The 26,845-nt window shown below is 36.3% G+C and overlaps 1 long non-coding RNA gene and 1 pseudogene across 1 annotated transcript; one reads left to right on the top strand and one right to left on the bottom strand.

The window, feature by feature from the left end:
- Positions 1-14,506: 14,506 nt before the first annotated feature.
- On the bottom strand, positions 14,507-15,358 carry LOC139357093 (isopentenyl-diphosphate Delta-isomerase 1-like; annotated as a pseudogene).
- Positions 15,359-17,094: 1,736 nt separating this feature from the next.
- Positions 17,095-26,542, top strand: LOC105492594 (uncharacterized). Its single transcript, XR_011609531.1, has 4 exons — positions 17,095-17,454; positions 19,182-19,311; positions 23,309-23,385; positions 25,723-26,542. It is a non-coding gene; the product is annotated as an uncharacterized lncRNA (long non-coding RNA).
- Positions 26,543-26,845: the final 303 nt, after the last annotated feature.

Below are 26,845 nucleotides of genomic sequence, written 5' to 3'. Positions count from 1 at the left end.
GCTATCGGGCTGAAAGTCCTCAAGTGCTGAGAATTTCAGTGATGTTTGCTGACAATGTCTATCAAAAACACCTGAAATCCTTGCTAAGTACTCAGCTTTTTAGGCCACATTCAAGATTTCCTTCTTCATATGCTAAGGCCAAGACTTGGTATTAAAAAGCCCAGTGATGACCTCAATTTTAGGTCTCCAAGGTGTACCTTGAAGCTTCTGATTTTCTCACTTACATCCCCCACAAATAGTAATATTTATCATGTATTAAATGTTGACTTTGTATCCGGCACTCTGCAAACATTATCTCATTGAATTTGCTGGCCAACCCTGAGAGAAAGGTGTATTTATGTTCTGCAGACAGGAGTCAAACTGAAGAGGCTAGCTTGTTTTCTTATGGCTAATGAGTTGGTGAATACAAATTTGCACCCATGGCTGCTGAGTTCAAAGTGCATACCCTTTCCTATTGTGCTTTGTGGTCTTTAGAATTTTTGTATAGCTCAACATTTTCAGGCCATGTATCAATTGCTTTGCATTTGCCTAACCAGCACACTTGCCTTTATTCAGCATGATTGGGTGCTGAGTTATTTAGGTTATTATTCTGATAAATGAAGTCACCACAGTACATATAAAATGCCAACTTCCAAAGAACTAGAATACGTAAAAGTTCTACATAAAATGTTACTGAATTAAAAATTACTAGTATCAGTCTGTGGCCTATTAGAAACCAGGCCGCACAACAGGAGGTGAGTGTAAGGTGAGCAAGCAAAGCTTCATCTGTGTGTACAGCTGCTCCCCATGGCTCACATTACCGCCTAAGCTCTGCCACCTGTCAGATAAGTGGCAGCATTAGATTCTCATAGGAGCACAAATGCTATTGTGAACTGTGCATGTCAAAGATGTAGGTTGGACGTTCCTTATGAGAATCTAATGCCTGATGATCTGTCACTGTCTCCCATCACCCCAGATGGGACAATTCAGTTGCAGAAAAACAAGCTCAGAGCTCCCACTGATTCTACATTCTGATGAGTTGTATAATTATTTCATTATATATTACAATGTAATAATAATAGAAATAAAGTGCACAATAAATGTAATACGCTTGAATCATCTTGAAACCATCCCCTACAGCTGGTTTGTGGCAAATTTGTCTTCCATAAAACTGGACACTCGTGCCAAAAAGATTGAGGACTGCTCTCTTATAATACCTTAAGATTATTATTATGAATCTTGATCGTTATTAGACAGTATTGAACAAAGGAATTCTATTCATTTTAGTGTTCTTGTTCTTTGGATAATTAATAATAGGCTACTTAACAAATAGTTTCATATGAAAAAATTGAGTGCCATGTTCTTTTGTAGATTCAAAGGACATCCAAATCTTCTGTCAACTCTATTCATTTTATAAGCAAGGGCAGCCTTATCTTTCATGGAATATGTGCTAGATTGTCAATGGTTTGAAATCTGGCTGTGTAACAAGGTGATTCTCATGGAAGCCAAGTATGGGAGCACTTAGTTCACAAAGAAATTGAAGATGATACCAGGAGTGCACAGTCACTCAGAATACCCTCTATTTGTAAGTGCTAGAATTCCCAAACTCCTGGCCTCAAGTGATCCTCCTGCCTTGGCCTCCCAAAGTGCTGGGATGACAGGCATAAGCCACAATGCCTGGCCTTTGTAAGTGCTAGAACTCTAAAAGTTTCCATTGGAACAGGCATTCTTTGGATTCTTCTCTTTGAAAACTACTTTCCTGAGGGTCTTGCTTTAGTAAAAACACAAAACTAAACACTCCTTTTAACAGGAGTGTGGATATATAAGAGAGCTTGTGAGAGAATATGAAGGCAGAAGACAGCAGAAAATGGAAGGGCTCAGAAATCAGAGAAGGGTACCAGAAAATAAATTGTACATTTCATACGTGTCCTAAAGTTACTATTGTCTCCAAGTCAGCATCTGGTGTTTACAAATTAATCTAAATATTCCCCGGCTCCTTTGAGGATAACACCTTTTTTTAATATCCTTGGACTGAAGAGGGAACAGTGCTTCCTGCTATTAATTTAAACTATTTCCAGCAATATGGAATTATGGGACTTTGGTATTCTATTTTATGGTATCAACAACTCCTACTCATCACCTTTCAACTTCTAAAAGAATGTAATGAGACTTCAGAAAAGAGAAAAAATAAGTCCCCCGAGCAAAGAACAGTCATTAACTAATGAGCAAACTACAAATTGTGAACAAGAGAGAAACACCTATTACAAGAACTGTTCCTTGATTGTTCCACAGTGTATGAAACAGGAATTATATTGACTAGTGGGTGTCTCCCTGGTGTGACTGATGAAAAAGCACTCCAGAACACTGAAGAGAATACATTTTTGGAGGAGGAAGGACCCTAAATCTTCATAACATTCCAAACCAATAGCATTTCCTTTATGCATTGATACAGTGTCATGGATACTTTTACCATGCCTCTGATAAATACCCTGTCTTATATATTCTTTCTGAATTCTTTTTTTTTTTTTTTTTTTTGAAACAGGGTCTCGCTCTGTTGCCCAAGCTGGAATGCAGTGGTGCAATCATGGGTCACTGCAGCCTGCACTTCCTGGGCTTGAACCATCTTCCCACCTCAGCCTCCCGAGTAGCAGGAACTACAGGTGCACACCACCATGCCTGGATAATTTTTAATTTTTTTTTTGTATATACAGAGTCTCACTACATTTCCCAGGCTGGTCTCAAACTCCTGGGCTTAAGTGATCCTCCTGCCTTGGCCTCCCAAAGTGCTGGGATGACAGAAGTGATTCATTGTGCCTTGTCTTTCTGCATTCTTAAGCAATGATGTTTTTTCTTGTTTTGACTTTTGCAAATGTCCTAGAATTAACATGTACACAAATATAATAATTGTAACAATAAAAATTCTTTTTCCCAATCTGATAAATAGAGGTACTTTATTGTAATGAAAACTCACTTAATCAGTTTTTTACCAAAAGGATAGAGGGAACTAGTGGTGATCTGTGGTGTGAGGAGTGTAACTGTTTTCCAGTTTGCTAACATGTCTTAGAGGCAGGTGCTGTCTGCTTATCAGTCATCACATGAGGAAGAGCCAACAGAATCACAGTCTACCAATGAACCCAAAGGTATCTGGATTCAAAAAGAATCTGATGTGGAAAGAAAAATATACTAGGGGCAATAATAGAAATATTCTGAAAAGAGCAGTTGTTTTAGGCTGGTTTTTCAATATTTTGATGAAGAATGGTGCTCTTCCCTTTTTCCTCAGTATCAGCTTATCAAATAACAGCTGGATATGGATCACCTAGAACAAAGACTACACATCTCGGACTCCCTTACAATCATATGACAAAGTTTTGGTCAGTGAGATACATAAGCTTAATTTGCTTGTGAAGGAAGCCTCTGGGAAGAATCCTTAAAAGAAAATAGTTCTTCCTGCTGGCTGGAATAATGATAATGGTTGGTGCTAGCATAGCCATTTTGGAACATGATGTAGAAATTTGCAGATATAGAAATAGCATAACAGCAAGATAATGGAAACTTTGGCTTTGGTGGCTGTGTTTTCACAATATCAGCTTGGCCTACCCCGCGTACCTGGAATTATACATGGGACAGCATATGTACTATAGTAAAGAATGAACTCTGAAACCAGATTGGGTTTGATTGAGTCTAGGCTTTGTTTCTTACTAGCTGTGTGACCTTGAGCAAATTAACAAGCTGTGCCTCTATCTGCTCAGTTACAAAATGGGCTAATAAAAATGCCTAACTCATGAAGTTGCTGTTAGGGTTAAATGAGATAATGTATGTAAAATGCTTAGGATAGTATCTGGCATGTCATAAACCCTATGTAAATAGTAACTAGTATTATTTGAGCTATAATTGTTTTCATATTTTTGAGATCACAGAGGAAACTAATTCTAATTAATGTAGAAGCTTCGGCATACATATTAGTGACCAGTATAAAGTGGATACCTAATATTGTGAATGAATGAGTGAATTATTCCTGTTTACTCTTAAGTTCATGTGCTGTGGTAAGCTGAACAGTAACATTAAAGAACCTGGTAGCATACATTAATCACTTGAATCATGAACAAACTAATTAGAGACCAGAGAGGATTATTATTGCCTTGTGTTCTGGCAATTATCTGGATACAATGGTGTCTTTCTGGTGCAGAGCTGCAAGAATCAATGGTCATTCACTACTCACTAGTTTAGCAACTTCTCACCTGATTGTTGGTTCCAGTTCTCAATCCTGTACAGCTTTCGTGACATCCAGCTATTAACCCACTGCTGGCTCCCCTTCTAGTGGCAAGTAATGCAGACTACCTCTGTGCTACCAGTCATTGGCATAACCTTAGAAAAGGCCAACTCACTTATCATTAGCCAAAGCCAAAGCTATAGTTAAGAATACTCACTGCCACAAAAATGCCATAACATATTGACTTAATTTAAACAAGTACTTAGATCATTTGATAATTAAAGGGGAGGGGTACCTAGCCATTCTATTTCTTTCTTAACCTGATCAACCAAACTTAAGAATAAGTTATATTTTGTATGATATACCTATATCCATTTTCCATATGTATACTATGGTTTTTCAAGTAGCATTAGCTGATACATAACATTTCATTCTATTATTTCCCTAAATGAAGAACACTCCAAGCCAGAGAAAGCATATGATATCAGCAACATTTATGATTTCTATTAGCAGCTTTGCCACTGTATATAACACGTAGTTAGTTTCAAGTTGCTCTTTAATCATCATTCCATCCATCATACTATCTAGAATTTGATTGCCTTATTAAAAAACTGGAAGATGTTATAGCAAAGCTATAAAATAGACTTTATATGACACAACCGTTGTATACTTGGTATTCTTTTCCTTATACACACAGTTTGAAAAATTTCATTACTCATTGACCCAATTTTACATTTAAATATGAATTCTTTTAATTTTACTTTGCAATCAGGTAAATTAGTGAGAAGGAGTCTAAACAATATGCTTTAATTGCATTTATAAATTATTCTCTCTGTCCTTCATGAACACTCTTTCTTTTTTAGATATTGAAATGTGGTATCTAAATATAAAGTGCAGTAACATCTGGATCTAATTGCTGGTTTGAATAATATAGACAGACCTTCAACATTTCGTGCTTTTGAAAGGATGCGTTTAGTAGGAGGTATTGAGTCAAAGGTTGTAAAAATTTTGTACCACTAAAAATAGTTGAAATCTCAGATTCATTTAAAATGGAAATTACCACTTTCTGAGCAAATAGTTCTTCTTGATATAAGGTGTATGTATGCTAGAAAGGGTTCATCAAAATAATGTTTTTGCTTTTTTCATATCCCATATAGGACAATTCTTAAAATCACAGTGGTTTTATTTTTTAAAGAGTCCAAGTCTTATTCAAATTCAAAGCAAGTATTTAAATCAATAATCGCTGAACCCATATGTTATGGAAGGTTTTGTATTTGCGGATATATTTTAGATCCATGTTATCACAATAAACTAGAGTGGAAGCATTAAATTTCCATTAAGGTGATGGGCAAATAGGTTGTCATCTGATATGGTTTGACTGTGTCCCCACCCACATCTCAACTTGAATTGTATCTCGCAGAATTCCCATGTGTTGTGGGAGGGACCCAGGGGGAGGTAATTGAATTATGAAGGTCAGTCTTTCCCATGCTATTCTCATGACAGTGAATCAGTCTCATAAGATCTGATGGGTTTATCAGGGGTTTCCACTTTTGCTTCTTTCTCATTTTCTCTTGCTGCTGCCATGTAAGACATGCCTTTTCCTCTTGCCATGATTCTGGGCCTCCCCAGCTGTGTAGAACTGTAAGTCCAATTAAACCTCTTTTTCTTCCCAGTCTCGGGTATGTCTTTATCAGCATGATGAAAATGGACGAATACAGTAAATTGGTACCAGTAGAGTGGGATGTTGCTGAAAAGATACCCAAAAATGTGGAAGTGACTTTGGAACTGGGTCACAGGCAGAGGTTGGAACAATTTGGAGGGCTCAGAAGAAGAAGGAAAATGTGGGAAAGTTTGGAACCTCCTAGAGACTTGTTGAATGGCTTTAACAAAAATGCTGATAGTGATATGAATGATAAGGTCTGGGCTCAGGTGGTTTCAGATGGAGATGAGGAACTTGTTGGGAACTGGTGCACAGGTGACTCTTGATATGTTTTAGCAAAGAGACTGGTGGTATTTTGCACCTGCCCTAGAGATTTATGGAGCTTTGAGCTTGAGGGATATAATTTAGGGTATCTGGCAGAAGAAATTTCTAAGCACCAAAGCATTCAAAAGGTGACTTGGGTGCTGTTAAAAGCATTCAGTTTTAAAACAGAAACAGAGCATAAAAGTTCAGAAAATTCAAGGCCTGATAATGCAGTAGAAAAGAAAAACCCATTTTCTGAGGAGAAATTCAAGCTGGCTGCAAAAATTTGCATAAGCAACAAGGAGCCTAATGTTAATCCCCAAGACCATGGAGAAGATGTCTCCAAAACATGTCAGAGACCTTCATGGTAGCCCCTCCCATCACAGGCCTGGAGGCCCAGGAGGAAAAAGTGGTTTTGTGGGCTGAGCCCCAGGTCCCATTGTGCAGCCTAGGGACTTGGTGCCCTGTGTCCCAGTCACTCCAGCCATGGCTGAAAGTGGCAGCATAGAGCTTAGGCTGTGACTTCAGAGGGTGGAAGCCCCAGGCCTTGGCAGCTTCCATATGGTGTTGAGCCTGTCGGTACACAGAAGTCAACAACTGAGGTTTGGGAACCTCCACCTGGATTTTGGATTTATGGAAATGCCTGGATACCTAGGCAAAAATTTGTGGCAGGGACAGGGCCCTCATGGAGAACTCTGTTAGGGCAGTGTGGAAGAGAAATGTGAGGTCAGAGCCCCTACACGCAGCCCCTACTGGGGCATTGCTTAGTGGAGCTATGAGAAGAGGGCCACAGTCCTCCAGACCCCAGAATAGTAGATCTACTGACAGCTTGCACCATGTGCCTGGAAAAGCCATAGACAGTCAATGCCAGCCTGTGAAAGCAGCCGACAGGGAGACTGTACCCTGCAAAGCCAGAGGGGCAGAGTTTCCCAAGACCATGCGAACCCACCTCTTGCATCATTATGACCTGGATATGAGACCTGGACTCAAACGAGATCATTTTGGAGCTTTAAAATTTGACTGCCCCACTGGATTTCATACTTTCTTGGGGCCTATAACCCCTTTGTTTTGGCCAATTTCTCCCAATTTGAACAGCTGTATTTACCCAATACCTGTACCCCCATTGTATTTAGAAAGTAACTAACTTGCTTTTGATTTTACAGGCTCATAGGCAGAAGGAACATTCCTTGTCTCAGATGAGACTTTAAACTGTGAAGTTTTGGGTTAATGCTAAAATGATTTAAGACTTTGGGGGACTGCTTGGAAGGCATGATTGGTTTTGAAATGCAAGAACATGAGATTTGGAGGGGCCAGGGGCCGAATGATATGGTTTGGCTGTGTTCTCACTCAAATCTTAACTTGAATTGTGTCTCCCAGAATTCCCACATGTTGTTGAAGGGACCCAAGGGAGGTAATTGAATCATGGGAGCGGGTCTTTCCCATGCTATTCTTGTGGTAGTGAATTAAGTTTCACAAAATCTGATGGGTTTATCAGGGGTTTCTGCTTTTGCTTCTTCCTCATTCTCTCTTGCTGCTGCCATGTAAGAAGTGCCTTTAGCCCTCTGCCATGATTGTGAGAACTTTCCTAGATACTTGGAACTGTAAGTCCAATTAAACCTCTTTTTCTTTCCAGTCTCAAGTTTGTCTTTATCAGCAGCATGAAAAACAGACTAATCCATCATCCTAGTAGTAACGTTTATGTGCATGTATGTGTATGTATGTATATCTTAGCTGTTATGTGTTATAGATCACTATGTTTCACTAAAAAGTCCTTAGGAGCACATGTGTATGTATTTCAGCTTTCCTTCCTCCAATTATAAAGATCCTTCACCCAAATATGTGTCTCATCCCCAACTCTTTTGTGAATTCTCATTTTGTGGCTCTATTGCATTAGTATTTAGAAAGAAATGTCAATAGCAACAGACTTTCATCTGAAAAACACTCAATAAATAACTGTCACCTAAATACTTAATTCCTGCTTAAATCAATAAAATAAACTGATCTCTTAGTACATTATACGATTATTCTATTCTGAATAAAATCTCATGTATATCTGAATTTAAGATCTCCTTAAAAAAGATAAGTGTTGCTCCCTTTCTTGAAAGCCAGTGACCCAGAATTCTGTTTGTCTCAGAAAAGATCTCTATAATATGTTGGGCACCTGAGGCCACCTGGACCATGAGGATTCTGAGATGCTGAAAGTGACCACTTCTAAAATAGGATTACAATTCATCTTGGCAAATTCCTTCTTTTAAATTATCAGTTGAACTCTAGGTATGGTGACCATTTAAAAAAGAGCAACATCTCTGTTCCACAGTGTGGAAGTGCCACCAAGACCTTGGAGCACAACCTGGGTAAACCTCCTAGGTATTACTGTTTACTAGACGTGATACCTTGATCAATCTCACTAACTTCTTTGGACCTCAGTTTCTCATCTTTAAAATCAGGATAATATTTGGACCTACTTCACAGATAGTAGTGGTACCTAAATGAATTCAATCACATAAACAGCTTATTCTTATTGAGATTGTTTGGGACTTTTTGCTTTAATGACTTGATTAAGAAGCTAGGATCAAAGTAATATCTCTGTAGGCATCTTCTAAGCAGAAATTTTGGTCAGGAGTGTAGGTGTGAAGTAGAGAATTAAGGAAAGAAGATTTGAGCCAGTTCTAAACCAGCACCAGGAATGATTCTCAGTAGGTCTTTTTTTGGAAATAGGCCAGAAACAACTAGTCATAGCACAGTTGACCCTCTGGACCCAAAGATGTGAATTTGCCTAATATCTGTGGAAAGAAAGAGTTGACACCCACCAGGCCCTCTAGGAAACCATATCTGTTAGCAGGATGTGAGCCCAGAATTTGATTCTCTTAAGATTTCAGTGGGTTTGGATCCTGGGCTAAAGGAATGCTCAGATGCTTCCTGTCACAGTCATCTCCCCCAACTACTCAGTTCTTTCCTGAAGCAGAGGCAGTGATCTTGGCTGAAAGAACTTCACAGTAGTCAGTGATTTTATAGCACTCATGTTAGCACTTTATGCACTGTGAAAATGCCCCCAGCATATGGCTGTTAAAAATACTACTGATAATCTCAGCTATGGTTAGCTTAAAGAAAGTTGCTTGAGCATATAACTAATATGAAATGAGGGAGAACACTTTATCAGTTTTGATCAATGGCAATGTTAAGGAGTTAATATCGCTATTAAAATTTTGCCCTATTATTATTTTTTCCCTATTATTCTTATTAGCATTATCTTTCCAGAAAATCGTATTCACTTTAGGGGGAAGTTTTAGTCTTGAGCATAATTTGCAGTTTGTACCACTGCCTTAGTTCCAGCCCACGTTATTTCTCTACTGACTTTGCAATAGACAGCCTTTAACTTGGAAGCCCTTCCTCCAGGCTTCTAATCAGATCTCGTATCACTGCCAAAGTTTTGTTTTTTTTTGTTTTTTTTTTTTTTTTTTTGTTTTTTTTTTTTTTTTTGCTTTGTTTTTTTAGTTAGTTTAAAAAAAGAAAAAAAAAAAACTCCTTAAATCTGTTTATATGACTTGTTCACTTAAAACTCTTTAGTAATTCTCTTCCTAATTACAGAATGAAGTCTAAAGCCATATCTTCCTATCTTTCTTCTTTGGTCCTTCATCATCAGATGCTGGTTTTCTCCATAGTCTCATCTCCTGCACCTCTCAGCTCACACCCAACTGTTTGCTGTGTCCCATGCTGTTCCACATTTCTACGTGATGGCACACTGCATTTCTATCTGAAGTGCCCCTCTCTATGTTATCTATGTTTCTCCAACTCTGATGCTGTATCCCTATTCTTCTGTTCTCTTCGTTACCTCTTCTGTATCTGGCTCTCTAGAATTTTAGAGGGAAAAGCATCATCTTGTCTACCTTTGTGTTAGAAATGAGAGAATGAAGTTCCAGAGACCTTCATTGGCCACCTCTGCTAAGAAGCCTGTAACAGAGGGGAGCTGGGTTGCTGGACAACCAGTCCCACCGAGCATGTCCCCTTGTATCAGAGAAGCCACGCCCCATGGATTGTCTTAGCCTTCTATGCACTTCAGTTCTGCATCGACTTATTGATGTCCTGGACATTTTACAATGTGAACTTGGATATGAAGATTCTTTACTTTGTCTGCTTGTTTCTTAAACTCTTCAGTGATTTTATTCTCCAATCTCAGGTATTATTTTCTTAAAGGAAATAAGCATAAATTATTTATCCTAAACACCCCAAAACCTCTAACAATTTATCTTAGAAAATTTTTTAAAAATCAGTAGAAAACAAAAAAATAATAAATACAAATAGGCAATATCCTTATGAAAAACTGTTCAATTAGTAATCAAAGACAGGGAAAATACAACTAAATAAGATAGTCTCTTTTCATAAAATATAATTTTTTATTAAATTACTAAGATTGTCAAAGTTGTGAGGAAATAGGCACTTGCATGTCCTTTTAGGAATTATACAACTTGGACAAATATTTTTGGAGGACATTTGGAACCTGCTTAAAACCTTAAAAACATGACTGCCATGTTTTTGACCCATAAAACTTACATTTAATTATTTATCCAATGCAACGTGGACAGTTTTTACAAACATCTTGATCAGGATATTTTTAATAGAGGAAAAATTAGAAACTAGTTCCAATGCCAAAAAAAAAAAAATTAGTTAAATAAGCTACTGCATGGCCATTCAATATAATGATAACCACTGAAATTACATTTTTAAGTTTATGTCTTTCTGTGAATTTACATGATATTGTTGACTGACAAAAAGTAAGGTTAAAATGTATGTACTCTCTATGATTGCAATTTTTGTTAAAAATATGTATACATATCACCTATGGATAAAAATATTATCTTCCCTGCATTTCTAATACTTGGAGATATGCCTGGCTTGCAGGTAACATTTAAATAAAGTTGAATGAATAAATACAAAAAAATCTGGATATGCATATGTCAAAATGATCATACTGATTAGTGGCTTTAGTTTATTTTTCAACTTTTTTGTTTATATTTGTTTTTATACAATAAACCCATATAACCTTTGTCATAAAAAATTTTTAAATAAAAATACAGCTGCTCAGTTCATATTTCCAAGCAAAACAATAATCACCATATTTCCAAGCAAATATTTCCAAGCAAAACAACAATTTAACTCACTTAGTCTGAGGTGCTTAAAAAGTGCCCAAATGAAGATGCTCAGATTTCTTTAGTGCTACTGCTTAATTCTGTCATACCAGGCCTTCACTGACAGCCACGCATGCATTATTGGTCTACAGTTTTTAAGTGGCTCAGGCTCTATGTTCAGAATTTCCTGAATGCCTAAAGAATATCTGCCCACCCACACACCCATCTTGCTCAGCTTAGCAAGGCTCTTTCATCATGTTCTATATTTTCCAGGAACACGTTGTATGTAGAAAAATGGCCCCCAAGGAGCAACTGAAGCATGTGTGTAGGCACTTTGAATTGACATATTGTGGAATAATCAGAAATTTATTTGGATAAATAGTCTGTAATATAGTCAGGGACTTCTCATAATTCTGAAGTCAATGAGGCCCTCGGTGGTTTTATTTCCCTCACTTTCAAGACAATGGGATTCACGTAGACTATGGATTTACTCATTAAATGCTGAATGTAAGAACTTGTCAATGTCGTCTTATTTTGGGAAAACTGAGCATGGTTCCTTTTGGTAAATAAAATGAACATAAAATAAACATTGCAGGCCATGTTTGTTCCAGTCTTCTTTGTGAACTGCAAATTCAGCTGCTGCTACATTGAAGCAGATTCTGCTCGTAAAGTAGTGAAATGCCTGGTCTGCAATATATCACTATGGGATGCTGTAATGTCAGAGGCCCTTGTCAACACATTGGCAAAACTCCCATCCTGTGGCTGCAGGAAAAGATGCAAAACATTGCATCCAGTGTATGGACCTTGGACTTTGAGAATTCTGGCTTTGATAATTGATAACTTTAAAATAAACCTTACGCAAGCAATGATACATACCTCTTCACCTGTGCAAGATAACTTTTAATCATGTAGCCACTATTCTAAATAGCTTCACTGTCTCTTTCATCTTTTTTGTTGGTGGTGGTAATGATGAAGGTGATGGTAGTAGTAGCTACGGCTACTAAGCCTCTATTATGAGCCAGATGCCACAATTTACAGGTGAAGACATTAATTCCCAAAAGTAGAACCAGAATTTAGATAGTCTCTGGAGATACCTGCTACACAATGGGTGCACACCTGTGCCTATGTTTTCAATCTTGGAATCTTTCTATTGTACAGCTCCGTCTCCCTTTTTCCACCTCGGGATTAAAAAAGAAAAAAATTGTCTTTAGGATTTTCATGATTCAGCAGATTGTTCTGCTCTTAGAAAGTACACAGGTACTTCTTTTACCAGGCACTCTTCACCTGTGCAGGACGCAAATACCAGATTTTTCTGCCACCTCAGTTTTCCAAATATCTGAAGTTCATTGAGGTCCTTACAATAAAGATGCTTCGTACTACCTCTCCTGGTCCAATCCACCAGAGATTCATTTAACCAAAACTAATTTGTCTAAGACAAACACAATTAAATCTGTTTCCCTAATAGCATCTTGAATTATAATCAGTTTTAGTGAAAATATTTATCATTTTCAGCACATTTCTCATATGATATGAGATATGGAAACCTTTTTACATATTCTTGCCCCTTTAAGTGACTTTTTCTGTTTTTCATATTTATCAAGAATCCCAAGCTTCATTTCAAGCTATCTAATTCCCGGGATTCAGACATCTGGACATGTCTTGTTGAGAAGAACTTATCAATGAAGTTGCTGAAATCTTGAAGATATCTCTTGGGAGAGAAATTATCCTAAAAGAAAAAGAAAAGTATCTTAATGCAGAGACTAAAGTACTAGACATTGGAGGAAAAACTAATTGTCTTTTTCACATTGAAATCCAAATAATAAAATACTGCTTATTTAGTTATCGCTATATGCAATTGTCTGTTAAGGTCAATCAAACAAGTAAGGATTGAGTAATAATGTGCTCAGTATGTGATTCATGCTATAATTGGATATGTATAAAACTTGATACTTGCTTTGTTTGTTTTTCATTCTTGTATATTCATTCAGAATAATGCCTGGTTTATGTTCATGATCAATAACTAATTGATAGATAAAATAGTCAATGAGTGAATGAATGAATGAATGAATATCCTGATGAATTTTTTAACTTTGTAAGAAATAGATTTTTTTTTATTATCATACAGCATTTAAGAATAATAAAGCTGTGGTGAGATTTCAAATTTGAGATATCTATGGCAAGTTTATAAAAGTACATTGATCAAGATATAATTTTTAACATTAATATACACATTCCATAATCTCAATCCATTGAACATGAACACTGGCCTTTGTCATTGTTATTTTTTTCTCCCTACAATATTGCCTGACTCTGTAGAACAGTGGTTCTCAGTTGGAGGTTGACTGTGTCCCCCAGGGGCATCTGGCAACATCTGGTATAATTGTGGGTGTCATGGGAGAGGGATGCTAACAGCATCCAGTGTGCAGTCCGGGGATGCTGCTCACCATCCTAGAATGCACAGGATGGACCCCCACACACAAGGATTTTATCCAGCCCAAATGTTAACATTGTCAAGGTTAAGCAACTCTTGTTGAATGGGACTCCATTCCCATTTTATGAACACCTCTGTGCCCACTGTAATTCTGAAAACACAGACTTTGCTAATTGGCAAATACTATTTAAAAGAAGATTTAACCTAATCAATATCACTTATCAAAAGCAATGGCTGACTTTAAGTATCAACGTATTTCCAGAATGAATAAACCACACAATCAACTTAGAATGATACAAATTAGGGTTCATATCATTTAGTTTTCCTTGAACCTGCTCTGGTAGTTTAATCTGTTAATATGAAAGTTAATTAGGACTGTTTTGAAGGAGCTAAGCAATATTTTCCTTTGCACATTTTTCTGAACTCTGAAAATTTAATGATACTTAAAGCACCTGGCAAATAAAAAGTGCTCTGCGAGTGCTCCGGAAATGTTTATTACAGCTTACTAAAAACACAGGGCTTCACTCATTTGTTCAAATTTTCCATAAGCATGTGTTGCACAGGTTACATTTTTATTTGCTCTCTCTTATTTTACAATAATCTCTCACAAATGTCGTTTGGAAACAGAACACATATACAGGGGGTGTTATACAAAGTTATAAGTTATTTTTTTACACACAAGTTGTAAAGTATCAGTGTATATAATACATTGATGATAGAGAACTAAATTTAAATGAAAAAAGTCATTCTAAGTTTGTTAAGTAGAGAAATTTTTCAGTAATCCTTCACCTACGTATTCACATCCTGTATATTTCCTCATGGTCAACAAACTGATTCGAATGATTTAATTTATCCCACCATTTAAAGAGAAAAGCCTCTGCAATAATTTGAAACCATGACATTATCTTAATTTCACCATTGGCTGCTTTTTTTCAGAAGTTCTTTTATTTCTTCCTTTGACACGTGACAATAGCTTTTAATCTCATTGGAATCTGGATTCAGAGTTACATTCTTCCTCATAAACAAAATGTAATCCATTTCACGTTCACCTCAGATACCATCTGACTGAGCTTTGTAGTGAATTCGTGTTAAATAATTAAGTTCTTCTGAAGGAACCTCTTCCAAGGGAATTCCTAGCTCAGCTTTCACCCGCCTCTGTGCTGCTCGCTTCACTCCAAGGGCGTCATCTTCCTCAAACTCACCTGGATTACTTAATGGATGACTACAACAAGTATTAGTAAAACAACCTGGAAAGGTAATCTTAGCATCTGACCTTTGCTGTAGCAGAAGTTTATTTTCAGTGTTGAAGAAGAAGACACTAAAAGCGCGATGCAATAATCCTTTCTCGATGTTCTCATTCAGGTGACAATTCTTCTTGGTCTCAGCCCCAATTTTATTGTCATTCTCATCAATAAGGATACACATCTCTGCCAGGAGTTGAACCTGTGGCTCATCGAGGTGGTGAGTGTTTATTTCAGGCATCATTACAAAATGTCTGATCTGTCCTGAGAGGCCTCTGGCCACGGATACCCCATCCTGATGAATTTATAGCTTGGTTGTGGAGGCAACACAAATGACATTAAGCAGCAGTCTTTTCAAAAGAAAGAATGCAATTTATTATTGAATTATGCATAGTGTAGTGGACTGAGTTAATATTTGGGTTCTATTTCTACTCTGCTTTTGACCTAGTCAGTGATCATGCATGTTACTAAAATAAGTGAAGCCTAACAGATTTCTAAGATGATTTAAAGTTGTAGCATATTTTTATTTGATAAAAATGAGTTCCGAAATATCTAAGATTTCTTAATTAGAAGAAGAGAGTAAAGATTCCAATAATAGAAAAAGGCTTCAGTGAAGAAATAATATTTGATTGGGGCAGGATTTTGATTGGATGGAAGAAGGGGAAACTAGTATCAGTTTCCTTCTACATAGCAGATGCTTATGCACATACTATCTTTCAGTTTTACAATATTAAAAAAGAGGTAGCATACTATTTGTATAGATAAAGGAACTAGGATGAGAAAAGAAACCAACATCACCAGTTGAGAGTACAGAAATCAGGATTAGAGGCAGTACAGTCACATTTGTTAATTAAAAAATGGTCAAAAGACCTTAACAGATACCTCACCAAAGAAGATATCAGATGTCAATAAGCATAGAAAAGATGCTTCACATCATATGCCATCAGGGAAATGCAAATAGAAACAACAATGAGATACCACTACATATCTATTAGAATGGCAAAAATCCAGAACACTGGCAACACCAGATGCTGGCAAGGATGTGGAACAACAGAAAATCTCATTTATTCCTGGTGGGAATACAAAATGGTATACTCACTTTGAGATAAATTCTGATGGTTTCTTATAAAGCTAAACTACTCTTCTTGTACAATCTATCATTCACTCTTCTTGGTATTTATCCAAATGACTTGAAAGTATGTTCACACAAAAACTTTCATGTGGATGTTTATAGCAGCTTTATTATTTATAATTGCCAAAACTTGGAAGCAACAAGTTGTCCTTCAGTAAGTTAATAGATAAACAAACTGTGGCACGTTCAGACAATGGAATATATTCACCACCAAAGAAAAGGAGCCATAAAGTCATAAAAAGACATAAGGAAACCATTAAATGTTGAGTGGAGGGAACCAATGAGAAAAGGCTACATACTGCATTATTCCACTGTATGGAACAGGTAAAACTTCTGAAAAAGGTGAAACTATGGAAATGGTAAAAAGATCATTGGTTGCCAGGGACTGGAGGGAGGGTTGAATAGGTAACACACAGAAGAATTTTAGGGCAATGAAATTACTGTGTATGATACTACATTGAGGAATACACATCAGTATGTATTTGTCCAGACCCACAGAATCTACATCAAGAGTGGACTCTCATGTAAACTCTGAACCCTAGTTGATAATAATTTATCAATGCAAGTCATCAATTTTAACACATATACCACTCTGGTGAGGAATGATGTGTGTGTCGGGGGAAGGAGCACATGGGAAGTCTCTGAACCTTCCTCTTAATTTCTTAGGAACCTAAAACTGCTTTAAAGAGATAAAGTAAAAACAACAACAACAAGAAAACCCAAGATATTCTCAGAGAGATAACTGAGGCTAATAGTAAAAAGAAACAGTAACAAGAATTCATGAAGAAGAACCCTTAGAAGATAATGGGTGTAAAACCCATAATTATCACCATCAGTCAGTGGATGAACTGAATCACAGAATTAATACAGCTGAAATGTGCTGCAGCAAGTGGGAAGAAATAAGGATTTGGAAAACTGAGAACAGTTAAAAGATACAGAGAGTGAAATTAATGTGTCAGTATCTGCCTTAAAAAGGCACAGATGAAGAAAAAGTAGATGAAAGGAGAGAAATAATGCCTTAACACTTCTGTGAATCACAGAAAGGTTTAAGAGGTTCTTGAAAGTGTTCATTAAGAGCCACCAAGCAATCCCAAATGTAGGCACATTGTAGTTAGACATTGGAGGAAGTACCTGTGTAAGACATTTTGGTTGGCTAAACATATCTCTTTCTTCCTTCTTGTTAACGTTAAATTATATATATTATAGAATTTGGCTAAGCAAATACTCATTTTACTCACTTCTCTTGTACCTAGAGGAGGACATACAAGGGAGTCCTGGCTAATGAGATATAAGCATATGCCTGCTGTGGGGCTTCCCAAAAAGTTTCAACTGGTAAAAGGGGAAGAATTGAACACGGAAGTGATGTCAAGAGGTATGGGAGCCACTTTGCAAAGAAGAGGAAGCAAAAAGAGAATAGCAGAAATGTTGACCCTGATATTGTTAAACTGATGAGTTGTTGCCAGTAGCCCCTTAAACGCAAAGCATCTTTTTAGATGAGAAAAAAAAAAGTAAGTCATTATCAATTGGCTTTATGATATCTCCACCCAGACCATTTCAAACTAATAGAGTAATCCAGTAAGAAAAAAGATGAACACAGAAGGTAGGAACATATAATTTGGTAAGGTTTATTTTCTAAATAAAAAGTGACTACAACACAAATAAATAAAGAATAATCCACAGATAAAATTATGGAATGGTACTAACCTGACAGAGATGAATGGTGGGAGGGAGAAGGAAAAGATCAGAGGCAAGTTGAAATGAAAAAAAAATAGAGAGTAAGTAGTAAATATAAAATAAAATGCAGAAATATGTATCTGGCTATTAGTGTTATAATAAATGTTTATTAACTCAAGATTATCTCAAAGATTAAGAGATATTTCTAAGTATGATTAAAAACAGCAATATTTATCTAAAAGTGATATCTAAAACAAAGGAATATAAGTAGAGTAATAATGAAAAAAATAGCTTAAGATATAGTAGGTAAATGCAACCTTCTCCCTCCAACAGTCAGATTAATGGTTTTAATATTGAATTTAAGGCCAAAAGGAATCATAAAGGACAATGAGGGCACTTGTAATAGGAATAATAGGCATAATAATCATGAACATTTACATACCTAGTACTATGTATTCAGAACAATAACCTGTGACTCTATGGAGAAAAATAGATAAATCAACAATTCTAACAGGGGAATTTAACACACAAACCTCAGAAACTGTTAAATCAAGCAGATTAAAAATATACATAATTATTGAGCTTAAATGAATAGATACATAGAAGTTTGTAGACTCAAACAGAAGATAGAAATTCTTTTTACGGACAAAGAACAGTTACGCAAACGGACCGGATACTGGTCACAGAGAAAGGCCTCAGTATAATCAAATTATTTAATACCATATAGACTCACATTAAAATGCAATACAATTAGAAATAAGTCCAAGGAAAAGCTAAAACCATCCCATATGGCTGAATACTAAGTAACATTTTGCTAAATGGCTTTTATTTAAAAATCATAAGAGAAATTATGGAATTCTTAGAGCTAATGCACATACTATTTGACTATAGGCCAATATTTGCAGGATAAATGTCTGGTTTTACTTAAAGAGACATGTATAGATTTAAATACATCACAAAACAAGCAGAAGAAAAAATAAATGGGATTAATATTCAAATCACGAAGCTAGAAAAAAATTAATCAGAGCCAAACGTATAAGGACAGAAATAATGATTACATAGGTACAAATTTTAAAAACAAAGAATAACAAAAATCCAGTAGAGAGGCTAAATAAAACAAAACTCAGTTATTTGAGTAAAATAAGACACACAACTTCTAGTAAACCTGATCAAGAGTAAAGACAGAAGATGTAAATACTACAAAATGCATATAGATAGAGGATTTAGCACAGTTATAATAAAGAACAAGAACCATGAGGCTATAATCGCTAACTTTCCCTCAACTTGAAAATCTTGAAGGATTTATTTATGAAAGCACAAATTTTGCATGAGAATAATGACATTACTTGAATATTCTAATAACTACTAGAGAAAATTAAAATGTTAGCTAAAAACCTGCTTCCTCATTTCTCTTTTTTCCCACAGAAAGGCAATGGATCAGCAGTTGAAAAGGGAGTACTGTGAAATTTTCAAGGCACAGAAACTTCTTATCACAAATAAGTTAATCCAAAACACGAAGTAGAAAAGGAAAACTGGACAGCTCTCGGTGAAACTGGTATAAGTTTTGACTTCTTCTCCTGCTGCCTCTAGGTAGGGCCAACCCTCCTGGGTTTTAAAAAAAGCAGAAAGAACAGCCTGAGCTTCAGGTTGTCTGGATTTCTTCCATCACCACTCACTTCACAGACTCTTTTTTCTTTTCCAAGCAAGGAGGCCAATTAGTTGGTGGAACAGCTAAGGCAACACTATACAATTACCTGGTTTGTATCCTTCACTGACTCTGATTAGAGTCAGTGGAGGGATCAATTATCATATAGTATAATACTTAAGATGTCTTAAAATATGTAGGTTAATATTTAAATTTTTATATAAAATTTAGAAGAAACATGTTTACATTATTCTCTCTTTTCATTCTATCAAGTTTTTCTCTAATAACCTACTTTGGGATGCTACAACGACCTTCGGAAAATATTAGGCCAATACTTCCAAGTTTTTCTATTATCAGGTCGCTGTAATATGGGAATAAGTTAGGGAGCCTAGGCTATCTTTGTGCCTGTGCAGTCCTTTCTTTGATATATGTTTTACAACAGTTGGTTTTCTTCCAAGAGTGTAGAAGGATTGTATTATTACTATAACTATTGTTATTTAAATTGAGCTTATATAAAAGCTAGATTTTCTCTCCTTTTTTTCTTGTAATAAGAGTTGACATGTTAAGCTAACCTGTTCTTCACTGTCTTCTAATTTGGTTCTATTTCTCAGAGAAGCCTTTTTAGGTAGATTTTTTTTTTTTTTTTTTTTTTTTTTTGGTATCTGTCTACTTGTTTTAAAACAGCAATGAGACAATGGTTATATTTTACTTAATCCTTCACTAACCCTGGTCTTTAAACCAGAAAATGGTAGTTCAAGTATACAAAAATATAGGCTGACTTCACATGTAAACAAAAATGTGAGAATCCTTTAAAAGTGTTGAGCTTAACAAATCTAAGATTTTATTTCTCTTTACTTCTTTTATATATATTTAATTGCTTATTTAAAATATATCATGATCAAATAGAGTTTGTACCAGGAAACAAAGAATATTTTGACACATGTACAAGATAGTTCATGGCCCTTTGGAAATAGAATCTCATAATTATTTCAGTAAATATACCAGAAGACATTCTTAGTGAGGTAGGGTTGGTAGGAAACTTTCTTAGCCTGATATCAAAAAATATTACCAAAAAAGGTAGAATAAATATATAATATGGTATATTTATATGCATTTTTGTTAAGTTTAGAAATAATGTGTATATATGATAGCACTGCTATGTTGCATATATGTTTGGAACTGGCAAACATAAGACAAGAAAAACAAGTAGTAGGTATGAAAGAACAGAGAGAAAGAATTAAAATTACTGTTATTTCCAGGTTAGCTTCATAGCAAACTGGGGAGTACACATCTGGGTGCGTCTGCATATGTGTTTTTTTTCTCTGTGGAGGCAGTTTGCATAGCTGACCTTTTGAGAGCTGACTGAGCAGGTCCGAGCAGCTCAATGCAGGAAGAGACTCAATGCAGATCCAGTTGCTGATTTTCAGAGGCCCCCTTTCTAAAAACATGACTGCCTCTATCAGAGCTTCCTTTTAAATGTAGTGATAATAGTTCCTTGTCCTTTGTCTCTATCAATGTGTAGAGTGTTGCAGGGAGCAAGGTCTTTTTCTATTGGAACACTGGTCATGGCCCATGCAATCCAAATTTGCACTGCCTAAGCTAGGGAATAATGGTAGTTCACAAGATTGTGAGTTTTCCCTCAATTATATCTGCACCACGTGGTACTAATAGTCTATGTCTGTAACTCCTAGGCATAACACAAAAGCAAACTTGCTAATAAATTATTATAACTAATGAAATAGTCTGTCCATTTGCTGGTACAAAATCAACTTACAAAATCAAAATCACTAAATAACAGTGAAAAAAGTGGTTAGCAAAATATTTCCCCAAATAACAAGAACTATAAATATTCAGTGTCACTCAACAAAGAAGGTACAAGAAAAGGTAAGACATACCCTTTGATATAACACAGAAAGTCAACTTCTATTTACCCAAGAGAAATGAAAACCTAAGTCTATACAAAGACTTGTATAAACTGCTCACAGTAGCCTTGTGTATAATGGCCCAAAAAGTGGAAGCAGCCCAAATGTTCATCAACAGGTGAATGGATAAATTCCGTGTGGTATATTCATTCAGTGGTATACTACTCAACAATAAAAACAATAAATTACTGATACACTAAAAACATAGATGACTCTCAAAAATATTCTGTGCAGAAAAGCCCAGACACCACAGAGTAAAGAGACTATGATTCCATGTGTATATAACCCAAGAAGAGACAGATCTAATTTGTAGTGTCAGAAAGCACATCAGTGGCTACCTGGAGATTACTTTGAGCCAACCCCTGGCAGAGCACCAGACATCCACTTGATCAAAGTTGTTTGGCTTCCATTCATTCTTAGGCAAGGTCCCTTCACCCACATCTCTGCTCTAAGGTGGAGAATGTCCTAATTCAGTGGGTCCCAATTATTGGTTCATAAACTAGTGTGTGCGAACTGAGAAGAAAAATATCAGATATGGAAAGTTTTTTGAAGTATAAAATTTATTCACCTGTAAGTGACTATCATTATTATGAAATTTTCTCCATGTAATATGGTGTTAAAATATTCATTTATTTTATATAATGATGACAGTCAGTGATGAAGTTGAATTTTTAATTGCCTTTCTTGTCAAAACAAACATTTGACAAATCTGGGTATTAAAAAAAGAAGAGGAAGAGGAGAAAAGGAATGTAGGAGAATGGCATATTCTATTTTGAGCTAGAAAAGGATATCTTTTTTTAAAAAATCCATAAAAGCACAGGCATAAAAATAACAATAAAGAAACAAAATAACAAAAATAAACAGAAACTTCATTAGGGAATTTGACTGAATCGAAAGAAGAGTTTTATATCCAATAAAACATATTATAGGAAGCTTTAACATGGAATTTACAAGAGTGAGAACTGTTTAATATTTAAAATACATTAAAAAAACACATGCTATTCACCAAATAAAAGGACTGAAAATTTATAAAAATGAGTACAGTAGTTGAATGGAAATTCATGTGAATGGTAATACATATGTAAACTGATTCTCAAACTCACTGCTACGTACATAAATAAAAATTAAAATTAAAACTATAAAATATTACTTTATAATCACCAAATTAGCAGAAGTTAGAAGGCAGGAAAATATGTCGAAAGGAAGGGGGATCCATACACACAGCTAGTGGGAATCTAAAATACTACAGTGATGCTGGAGAGAAGCTGAAATTACCTAATAAAATAAGCATAGCTTGATGCTACAACTCAGCTCATGAAAAATCATAGGACTTTGTGGAGGATTTTCACAGCAGCGTTGCTTATGATAGCAGGAAACCTGATGGAATGACCAAGTAAAAGGAGGTGTATGTATATGTCAGAATGTTGGCATACTACGAACCATTAGCAACAATGAGCTAGATTTACATTTGACAGCATGGAATCATCTAATCTCAAAAACACTAGCAAGAATGAAAATAGCAAGAAACAAGATACTACCGCTATCATTTATGCAAATTAAAAGCACATATAAAATACACTCTAATTTTCAAGGAACCAATGTAGTTAAATAACCACTTACATGGAAGGTTGGAAGGGTGAAAAGGAGGGAGAACTATAAAAGGGGCAATATACTAAAATAAAGATAAAATGAGATAAAAGAGTTGTTAACATATTGATGATGAAAGTATGATGAATGGAAAAGCGTGAGTAATCTTACATACTCTACATTTTAAAAATTAAGTAAACCACAATGAATCAGTATCCAAGGGTTCATGTGGGAAGAGGAGAGAGTGAGCTAATGACCAAGAATCAGTTCAATCAATCCTTCATTCAATCAAATGCTTTTGTATGTCACAACACAGTGCTGTGTGTTGGTATGTTGCTTACCATTAAGTGTGCTCTTATATTTTTTAAACATTCTCACTTTTCTAAATTTTTCTTTAGATAATAAACTCCTGCAAAGCAGATTGTTTGGTTCTTTTTCCTCCATGGTGCCTGGCCCATCATTCTGCAGATATAAGGTAGGCACTCGTTAATATTTTGCTCCTTTGATTACTATAACTGAAAAGCTGGGATTCTATAGGATGTGGCCCCTTAAAATATCTGTAAGTGATTGAAAAAATGTATTCAAGTTGCTGTAGCTTCTATGATCCTTATCAAATATATATTCTTACCAGCTTATATATTGCTGCCAGCTTATTTTGCATTTTGCTTGTGAGAGGATATTCCCTGTGCTATGTGTTACTGCTGCTTTGTTGCATAGTGACACACTTTCGGTCCTAATAGATTCTCTTGCAAGAGTTTCAGATGTCATTTGGAACATGAGAAATAATTGCTTGTGGGCTATTTCTCTCACAGAACCTCTTTCCCTCTCCTTGTCACATGCTGACTCCCGTTTTTCCAACATGTTCTGGATGTTTTATTTCTATTCTTCCACATAGAATGTGTTCTAGAAGCACTCATTCTAGTAGTAGGGGGCAATATAATGAAAGGAAAACTGTTTCTCTATTCACAACACCTCTCACACCCAATATATAGGGATTTTCCCCCCTGCAGTAACCCATTTCCCAACTCTCTGGTTGTCAATTTGATATTCTATAATATAATTCAATTCTGACATTAACTATCGGCTTAAGGGCTCGGTCCTACAAGGCCCTTCAGACCCGAGTAGCAAATAATGAACTCCTAGGGTATCCACACTTCTGTCCAACTTGGCTACAAAGCCAAGAATTCCCACAACCTTTCCCCCATCAAAGTTCAATAATTTATTGAAAGGACTCACAAAACACAATATTTGCTAATGCTTACTAGTTTTATGAAGGAAATGGGAAAGGATACAGATGAGCAGTCAGGTGAAGAGATACATGGTGTGAGGTCTGGAAGAGTCTCATGTTCAGGAGCTTCCGTTGCTGTGGAGTTGCGGTGCCCCTGGGATGTGTGCATCCCAGCACAGGGATGTGTTCACCAACCTGGAAGCTCTTCGCATTTGGTAGTTTAGGAATTTTTAACGGAGGCTTCATCACATAATGTACATACACATAATTCGATTACAAATATTCATATTTTTGAGGATGCCTTTTTAAGCCTATTTACTGCTCACCGCAGTGAAGAAACTTCTCAGCGTCCAGTGAGGCACGGTGGCTCACGCCTGTAATTCTAGCACTTTGGAAGGCTAAGGCAGGTGGATCACCTGAGATCAGGAGTTTGAGACCAGCCTGGCCAACATAGTGAAACCTCACCTCTACTACGAATACAAAAATTAGCCAGACATGGTGGTGCACACCTCTAATTCCAGCTACTCATGAGACTGAGGCAGAAAAAAATCGCTTGAAACCCAGGAGGTGGAGGTTGCAGTGAGCCAAGATCACGCCACTGCACTCTGGCCTGGGTGACAGAGAGAGACTCCATCTCTTAAAAAAAAAAAAAAAAAAAGTTTATCAGGATGTCCTCTGCAGACCACCTACTGCAGCTGGAGAATCCTGGGCATGCCACATCAAAGTCTGTGGAGATGTGTCTTGGGAATGGGTCTTTATAACAAGCATCCCAGGTTCTTGTGCATGCTAGCATTGTAAAATCATCATGCCTAAAGAAGCTTAAGGAAAATTGTTCTGCTGTGCTACGGAAAATTTGTTAATTGACACCTGAGGTAGTACAAGCCAGCTCTCAGGAGATTAGCAACAGGAAGAGGGAAAAACAGATAGATACAAATAACATTTTGAAGGTAAACTATATTGACCTATTGCCTATATGTGGAGCATTTAGGAAGAGAATAAATCTTAGAGTCAATGAATATTTTTGAATATTTCAATGAATTAATTCTCTTGACTGCCTCCATTCTCCCATGCCCCAAATTTTCAGCTCTATTGAGGGTAAGCAGTTTGCTTGAAGTCAAGCATTTATATAATGTTAAACTCTAAAATCGAAACCACGCTTTTTGATGGTAGGGTCAATGGTCTTGCTATCTAACCATAACTTCTATGTTGAGAAGGTTTTAAGTCTGAGTGACTAAGAAAATTGGTCTGCCATTCAATACTTTGTTGAAGATCATCTGTGTGTAAGGCAACAGTGTTCTGTGCTGAGTGCTGGGATTCCAGTGGTGAACACAGTAAACATGCTACCTCCTCCCTGTGGTGCTCACTCTCTGTTTGATAAGATGGTAACGCTAATAACAGTAAAAGCCTTCTGGAAAGGGAAGTTGGTGCAATAATGAGAATATGACATTTTTGGAATGAATATTGGACATGCTGAATTGGTCTGTATTTCAGGTGCATCCAAATTGCCTAGTTCTCCCTTTAAACCATATGTGCATGTTCCTTTATGTGTATGTATAGGTTAAGGAAGCCTCTCTGTCTTTTCAGATAAGGGAGAGAGAGAAGAGTCAATAGTGAAGAGGAAGTTTATCACATTCGTGAGAAACATCCTTCCTGAGCTTGCAGCAAAGTGATCACTGGCCTGTGGAGAAGAATGTAAAGTTGTTTCACCAGATGGAACAAAGTTACAGGTTTTAGACATGATTTTTAATGCCAGTGAGGTATATCTCTCTTCTATAAAATGTACTTGTCTCTATGATGGGTTATTTTTTTAGATTCTTCCATCCTTTGGAAAAAGGCAAAATATAAAGGCAGTATGGGCTGTTCACAGCATAAACTCTGTAAATTGGTCATTAGCCAACTTTCCTCATAGAGATGGGCACCTTGTGTCAAAAACAGGAAAATAAATTAACTTGGACATGCTTTGGATGATTTTCAGCATGAAAACTGATATCCATGGACTGGAAATGAATTTACTCTCTAAATATTTGCAGTCATGAAATAGTTTAGATGAAAATGCTCTCTGATGATTCAAAAGTAGAACACTGAGAAATAATAAAATTAGAATCATTTTAGAGAATTCAAGAAGATGTATTGTATAAAGTACCAGTGGGTAGAAGTGGACACAACTCTGACTGTGACTGCTTAAATATACTTCTAAGAGAGTTTTCTATCTTTTGAAGAAAACTTTCATGTTTAGGGAGAGGTTTAGGTTTGTTTTTTTTTTTTTTTTTTCAATTTCTCACATGATATGATCTATTTTTTTCCTCTTTCCTTAAATAAGGAAGAATAAACATAAAGAAAAAGTTTGGGTCAGGTATGGTGGCTCACGCCTGTAATCCCAGCACTTTGGGAGGCAGAGATGGGGGATCACGAGGTCAGGAGATCAAGACCATCCTGGCTAACACGGTGAAACCCCATCTCTACTAAAAATACAAAAAAAAAAAAAAAAATTAGCGGGGCGTGGTGGTGGGTGCCTGTGGTCCCAGCTATTCAGGAGGCTGAGACAGGAGAATGGCCTGAAACCGGGAGGTGGAGCTTGCAGTGAGCTGAGATTGCACTACTGCACTCCAGCCTGGGGGACACAGTGAGACTCCTTCTCAAAAAAGAAAAAGTTTGAAAACTATAATATTTACTAATTTATTAATAGCAAAAAAGTCTTAATACCTTT

Source organism: Macaca nemestrina, chromosome 11 (assembly GCF_043159975.1).
Source record: "Macaca nemestrina isolate mMacNem1 chromosome 11, mMacNem.hap1, whole genome shotgun sequence".
In the NCBI taxonomy this organism is placed as follows: Eukaryota; Metazoa; Chordata; class Mammalia; order Primates; family Cercopithecidae; genus Macaca; species Macaca nemestrina.
Note: the sequence above shows the minus strand (reverse complement) of the source record. Positions and strands in the feature narration are given on the sequence as shown.